Genomic DNA, 7,102 nt, shown 5'->3' on the forward strand with positions numbered 1-7,102 from the left:
TAGAGAAGGCGGCGTTCTATACAAGAGGTCCCCTAACGGCCCCAATCTTCGACGTGTTGATAAGAACGAAGCTCAAAGAGTCATGGACACCGTACATGCCGGAGACTGTGGCACCCACATGAATGGCAAGATGTTGGCCCTCAAGATCCTCAGGGCTCGATATTACTGGACTACCCTAGAACGGGATTGCTACTTCTTTGTCAAGAAATGTCCTACCTGCCAAATGTGTGCGAATATAAAGCACATTCCCCCATCCTTGATATATTCTAAATCATCGCCATGGCCATTCTCAGCTTGGGGTATCAACGTCATCGGCAAAATCACTCCAACAGGCACCAGGGGTCATGAGTTCATACTAGTTGCCATCGAATATTTCATCAAATGGGTTGAAGCCAGGTCATTCAAAGTGTTGGGTTCCAAGCAAGTGGCCCAGTTCATACAAGAAAACATCATATGCAGATACGGAGTTCCTCATGAGTTCATTAGCGACCAGGAAACCCATTTTCAAGGAGAGTGTGAAGATCTATTTACCGATTACAAAATCCAACATCATCGTTCTTTGCCTTACCGCCCGCAAACTAATGGGGCAGTCGAAGCAGCCAACAAGAATGTCAAAACCATCATCATGAAAATGACAACCAATTACAAAGACAGGCTCCAAAAGCTGCACTTCGCATTGTGGGGGTATCGAGCATCAATTCACACTTCAACTGGTGCAACCCCATTCTCATTAGTCTATGAAATGGAGGCAGTACAACCTATCGAGCTGGAGATACCTTCTCTAAGAATATTCATCGAAAGAAAAATCCCAGAAGCTGCATGGGTACAAGCAAGGTATGATGAGCTAATCATGCTGGATGAGCATCGGATTCAAGCCGCTCATCACGTACAAGTGTATCAGCGCCGAGTGGCCAGACATTTCAACAAGAGGGTTAGAACCCGAAACATCAAGGAAGGCGATCTTGTCCTAAAAGCCCTTCACAAAAGCGTCATGGACCCAAGGGGAAAATTCAAACCCAACTGGGCAGGCCCATAAATTGTCAAGAAAATCCTCTCCGGGGGAGCAGTCGAATTAACGGATGTCGAGGGAACAGAATTTCGATCTCTGACAAACCTCGATAACCTCAAGAAGTTCTATGTCTAAGTTCAATGTTCAAATTCAAAATCAAATTCAAAAAGTTCTGTACGGTTAGAACTACGTTCGGCCTGATTCCTTAACGGGACACGTAGGCAACCTCATTCCGAGGCCCGGCCATATTAATACAAAAAAATCCAAAATTTCCTCAAATAAGGGCATCATAAAAATCAAATTAAAAACTCAATGGTTGTTGTCTTTATTCCAAATGTGCCAATTCAAAGCAAAGCATGTTTAAGCGGAATTTAACACAATCACTATTTATTTGGCTTTTAGGCCTTCAAAGCTAATTCAAAAACAAGGTTGGAATCAAGTGAAGCAAAGTTCAAACCCTTTTCACTTCCACTAAACACACTTCCTAAACACATTTTCTAAACACATTCTTAAACACAATTCCTTCTAGTACAACTTCAAACACATTAGCCTACAAAGATCTAGGGTTAGGCGACTATGCTCTTGAGTCTTGGCACCTTGAGCACTATCCCCTGGCTAATCCCACAATTATTCATCAATCTTCCCTTTGCCCAAGCGGCGAGAGAAGGAACTTGCTAGTCTTCCAAGACGGAAGGATGACGAACCTCCTTTGGACTCAGAACGGTCAAGCACCGGACGGGCCACACTCCCGTCACCTTCTTCATGACCAGTTGATGCAGGGCGTCTAACTCTAGAACCTCGGACTCTAGCTGGTCCGGAGAGAGAAATGTCCCTCTGGCTTGGGCCGTTCATCCATACAATGTACCCCGCGGACAGAGTAAAAGGCTCAGGCGGGTATTGAACACTCAAGAATGGTTTGGCGACCCAGTACCGCCTCCAAACTTCAAGTCGATTTACATTCAGCGCAACAGATTTCGGGTTCTCTTCAGCATAATCAGGGATTTCTTGTTTCAAGCCATACTATCTCATCACTCTTGCAGGCGAGTAGAAGACCAACATTGTGATGCTTAGCACCCTCAAAGAAGTAGAACTTGGGGCATGTTTCATAGCAACAATTCCCCACCAAGGAACCACCCACATTATACAAGATTCAACTCCAAAGAGTGCACATCGCCATTCATCCAATGAAAGCCGACCATACACCATGGGCCGCATAGTGAACCCTTTTCTATTATAGCTTTCCATGTTCTCCGGTGGTGCCACCAGCATGAGCCTCTCCATAAGCCAGACCTTGGGGAGTATACAAAAAAGCAATTCAAAATTCAACCTTCAAGATACAATATACAAATTCAATATACAAGAAAGCTCCAGATCCTTACTTGGAGTAATACCGGGCTTCCCGATGGCAAAGAAGTGGGGTCTGACTTCAACATATCAAGGCCCATCAATGTTTCGCCAATCACGAGCGGCATTGGGTCCAGGCCACTAGCAAATTGCTCAACAATCTCTATTAGGGAAGCATCACCATTGCCAAACCCCTGTTTCGAAAAGAGGAAGCGAGCAAAGATACAAGAACTCAAGGCCCTCAAGCGGAAAACCTTGGGGACATCAAGCCCAGCAAAATAGGTGACAAGGAGGGACAAATTCACCCCTCTTCCATATACAACAGCACTCAAAAGTGGAGGCTTCAAGCCCAAATATCTTTCAAAACCCAAGAAAAAGTGTTCTTCAACACTAGGCATGCATGGCTCCGACATAACGGGCCACCCCAATATGGCACTATACTCTTCAGGGAGGGGACATACCTCATTTTTTCCAAAGCGGAAGACATGATGGTTTGGATCCCAAGCCTCCAAACCAGCAAGAATGAAGTGCACATCGAATTCTTAAAGGAGGAGTACCCAACAAATGAGTCTCGCTTTGGCCTCTTTTTTCGCCATAAGATATCGAATAGCCGCATGATCCGTGTACACAATTGTCTTTGATCCTACCAAATAGGTCCTAAACTTTTCAAAGGCATGCACAATGGCGAGAAATTCCTTCTCAGTCGTGGTGTAGTTGGCTTGTGCTTGATTAAGAGTCTTAGACATATAATAGATCACATGAAGCTTTTTGTCTTTTCGTTGACCAAGGACTCCCCCAACCGAGAAATCACTTGTGTCACACATCAACTCGAAAGGAAGAGACCAATCCGGAGCTTGAACTATAGGAGTAGAAATAAGGGCACCCTTGATTGTGTTGAAGGCCTTGAGACACGCGACATCAAAGTGAAAGTCACATTCCTTTTGGAGGAGGTTTGTGAGAGGCCGAGCAATCAATGAAAAGTCTTTAATGAACCGCCTATAGATTCCGGCATGCCCAAGAAAGGACCGGATCCCCTTAACATTCACCGGGGGAGGAAACTTCTCTATGACTTTGATTTTCGCTCTATCTGCCTCTATACCATGGTGAGAGACCTTGTGCCTTAGAACAATTCCTCCTCCACCATGAAGTGAAATTTTTTTCCATTGAGAACCACGTAAACCTTTTCACACCTCTCAAGACACTTTCCAATATTGATGAGGCACTCATCATAACAAGCACCCCCCACCGAGAAGTCGTCCATGAACACTTCCATTTCTTCCTCGAGCATGTCACCAAAGATACTCATCATGCACCTTTGGAACGTCCCGGGGGCATTGCAAAGCCCGAAAGGCATCCTCCTATAGGCAAATATCCCATAAGGGCAAGTAAATGTAGTTTTCTCTTGGTCTTCCGGGTTGGGAATTTGGAAAAACCCGGAATACCCATCAAGAAAGCTAAAATACTTGTGTTTGGTTAGCCGTTCAAGCATTTGATCAATAAATGGTAAAGGAAAGTGGTCCTTTTTTGTAGAAAGATTGAGTTGGCGATAGTCGATACACATGCGCCCCCCAGTTACGGTCCGGGTGGAAATGAGTTCTCCATGTGCATTCTTCACTACCATCATCCCACCCTTCTTGGGGACAACATGGACCGGGGATACCCATCGACTATTTGAAATAGGATAGATAATCCCTACCGCCAAAAGTTTCATGATTTCCCTCTTAACCACCTCTCCCATAGGTGGATTAAGTTTTCTTTTCCTTTCACGATGTGGGAGAGCATCGTCCTCAAGCTCGATATGATGCATGCAAAGTGTTGGGCTAACACCTTTCAGATCATCAATGGTGTAGCCCAAAGCCCTTTGATGACGTTTCAAAACATTAGTGAGCTTGAGCACTTGCTCGTCGTCTAAAGAAGAGTTGATAATAACGGGGTAAGAAGAATTTGGACCGAGAAAGACGTACCTTAAGCTCGAAGGTAGAGGTTTTAGCTCTACCTTAGGAGCTTCCTTACCAATTCGACATTCATGATTATCCGAAGCTTCATTTCGATCAAGCACAATCAAGCATTGCTCCGGTTGAGCGCAAGGTGAGGTAGAATCCAATTGTTCCTTGTAGGTTGCCCTTTCAACCCCTAAATCACTTAAGATTTCTCTATTAAAAAGAGCACACTCAAGTGGATCATTAGTAGTGAGCAAGTGCTCATGCATGTCATACACTAAGGGATCAAAAGAGTCGACCAAGAAACATTTCTCCTTAGTAGAACTAGGATAACTCATGGCCTTGTTCAAGTCAAAAAACAAACTATCCTTCCCAACTTTCAAAGTAATTTTCCCTTGCTTGACATCAATAATGGCCCCCGCCGTGGCCAAAAATGGGCGACAAAGAATAATGGGGACATGCACGTCCTCATCTATGTCTAGGACCACAAAATCGACGGGGATCACAAATCCACCAACTCTCAAGGGTACATCCTCAATCTTGCCAATAGGGTATTTGACCGAACGGTCGGCAAGTTGCAATGTAATGTTGGTTGGGACAAGATCACCAACTTCAAGCTTGGTATACACCGAAAAAGGCATTAAACTAACTCTAGCACCCAAATCACACAAAGCATTGCTTATTTCAAGCGTTTTCATAGCACAAGGGATAGAAAAACTACCCGGGTCTTTGAGTTTGGGTGGCATTTGGTTAAGAATAATAGCACTACAATTTTCGGTGAGGTTCACCGTCTCCTTTACGTCACAATCTCGCTTCCCACTCAAGATTTCCTTAAGAAATCTTGAGTAGGTTGGCATTTGTTTCAACGCATCCGTAAAGGGGATAGTGATATGGAATTGTCGAAGAACATCAAGGAATTTTGAGAATTGCACATCTAACTTGTGCCTTATGAATCTTTGGGGTAGGGAAGTTTAGGAGTGGGGAGAGGTAGAGGAGTTGCCTCTTTTGGTATAGGAGTATCTCCCACATCATCGATGGGAGGCTCCTCTTCTACCACATCATTGTTGCTAGACTCAACGACTCCCTCTTGATCCTTCCCATTGGACTTAGAAAACTTATTCGCTCTAGGAACATCATCTAAAATTCTCCCACTCCTTGTCACTATGGCATTCATTTTCTTTGGAACTTGACTTTGGGGTGATAGACTAGCATGCACATGATGTTCCTTAATGGTATTAGCAAGTTGAGCAAATTGGGTATCAATCATCTTCAAGTGAGTATTGGATTGCTTGAATCCATCCTCAAACTCGAAATTCTTCTTGGCTTGCGCCCCCACAAACGACTCCATGAGAGCCTCAAGATTAGACTTGAGAGGCGGGAGTGGTGGAGGTGCATTGCCATAACCACTAAGGTTTGGTTTATATTGGTTGCCAAAGGTCCTTGGTCCATTGAATCCGGGAGGTAGGAGTTGAGACACACCATATGGACCTCCCGAGTTCAATGGATAACCCCCACTAGAGGAACCCCTAAATTGCCCATAAGAGTAGTTATAACCCCCTCCACCTTGATGGTTGGGATTATAACTAACTTGATTGTATTGGCCTTGATTGCCAAAACCTTGAGATTAACCATAGGGTGCTTGGCCTTGATAGCCTTGCGCTCTATACCCACCTCGGCCTTGGCTTTTATACCCACTTCCTTGGCCATAGCCTTGGTGGGAACCATACATAGGGGGCCCTCTAGGTTTCCTAGCAAAATTATGATTGTTGGGGTTATCGTTTCTAGACCTCTCATTCAAGGCATGAGCATATTCCATATCAAAATCACCTTCATACGAAGGGCCATAATCCACAAAAGACACATTATGAACCAAGGGGCATACATTGGGGAAGTGACCATAATCTTGGCAATTATCACAAAAAGAAGTGCCCGGAGGCATAGTGTCATAGGAACTAACCTTGATCTCCCCCTTAGTGAGAAGAGTGGACGAAGGAGGTGGAATTGTAGATGGTGATGGTGGTTGGCTTGGCGTGCTCTCAAGTTTCTTCAACCTCGAGCTAAGCTTCTCAATGATCCTAGCTTGCTCCATAGCATAAACCGATCCTTTACCATCATCATTCCTTCCCTTGCCATCATAGTCCCTTGCACCAACGTGCCAAGCTTGATAATTTTGGACCACGTCCTCAATTATCTCTTCATTTTGATCTTCGGTCTTGTTCATGATGGGACCTCCCGCGCCCGCATCTAGACTTATCTTTGAACTTGGGCTCAACCCCAAGTAGAAGGTTTGAAGTAACAACCAGTTAGGAATCCCATGATGAGGGCATTCCCTTTGGTACTCTTTAAAACGATCCCAAGCTTCGAAAAGTGACTCGTCTCGCCTTTGCTCAAAGGATTGGATTTTGTGGCGATATTCCGCCGTCTTTCCATGCGAGTAAAACTTTCTCAAAAAGGCACTAGTCACCTCGTTCCAAGTGCGAAGTGAGTTGGGCTTGACCTCCTTGTCAAGCCAATCACTAGCTCGCCCTAGTAGAGAGAAACGGAACAAGGTCAACCTTACGTAGTCCGATGTAACACCATTGTGCTTGATTGTGTCACAATAGTGCTCGTGAGGTGACTCGTTGCTCTTCCCACGAAAAGGATGGCTTTGAACCAAGTTGATCAAAGTGGGTTTGATCTCGAAGTTGTTAGCACTAGTTGTGGGTGCTTGGATACCGCATGTTGCTTCAAATGCCCCCGGTATTCCCAAGTTCTTAATCGGGAGCGCCATAGTCTCAATATCTTGCTCACTCTCTTCTTGTTCCACACC

The 7,102-nt window shown here is 44.8% G+C and overlaps 1 non-coding gene across 1 annotated transcript; it reads left to right on the forward strand.

The window, feature by feature from the left end:
* Nucleotides 1-6,602: 6,602 nt before the first annotated feature.
* Nucleotides 6,603-6,705, forward strand: LOC130460415 (small nucleolar RNA R71). The gene has a single exon (XR_008920288.1). It is a non-coding gene; the product is annotated as a small nucleolar RNA R71 (small nucleolar RNA).
* Nucleotides 6,706-7,102: the final 397 nt, after the last annotated feature.

This window comes from Spinacia oleracea, chromosome 4 (genome assembly GCF_020520425.1).
Source record: "Spinacia oleracea cultivar Varoflay chromosome 4, BTI_SOV_V1, whole genome shotgun sequence".
Classification (NCBI taxonomy): domain Eukaryota; kingdom Viridiplantae; phylum Streptophyta; class Magnoliopsida; order Caryophyllales; family Amaranthaceae; genus Spinacia; species Spinacia oleracea.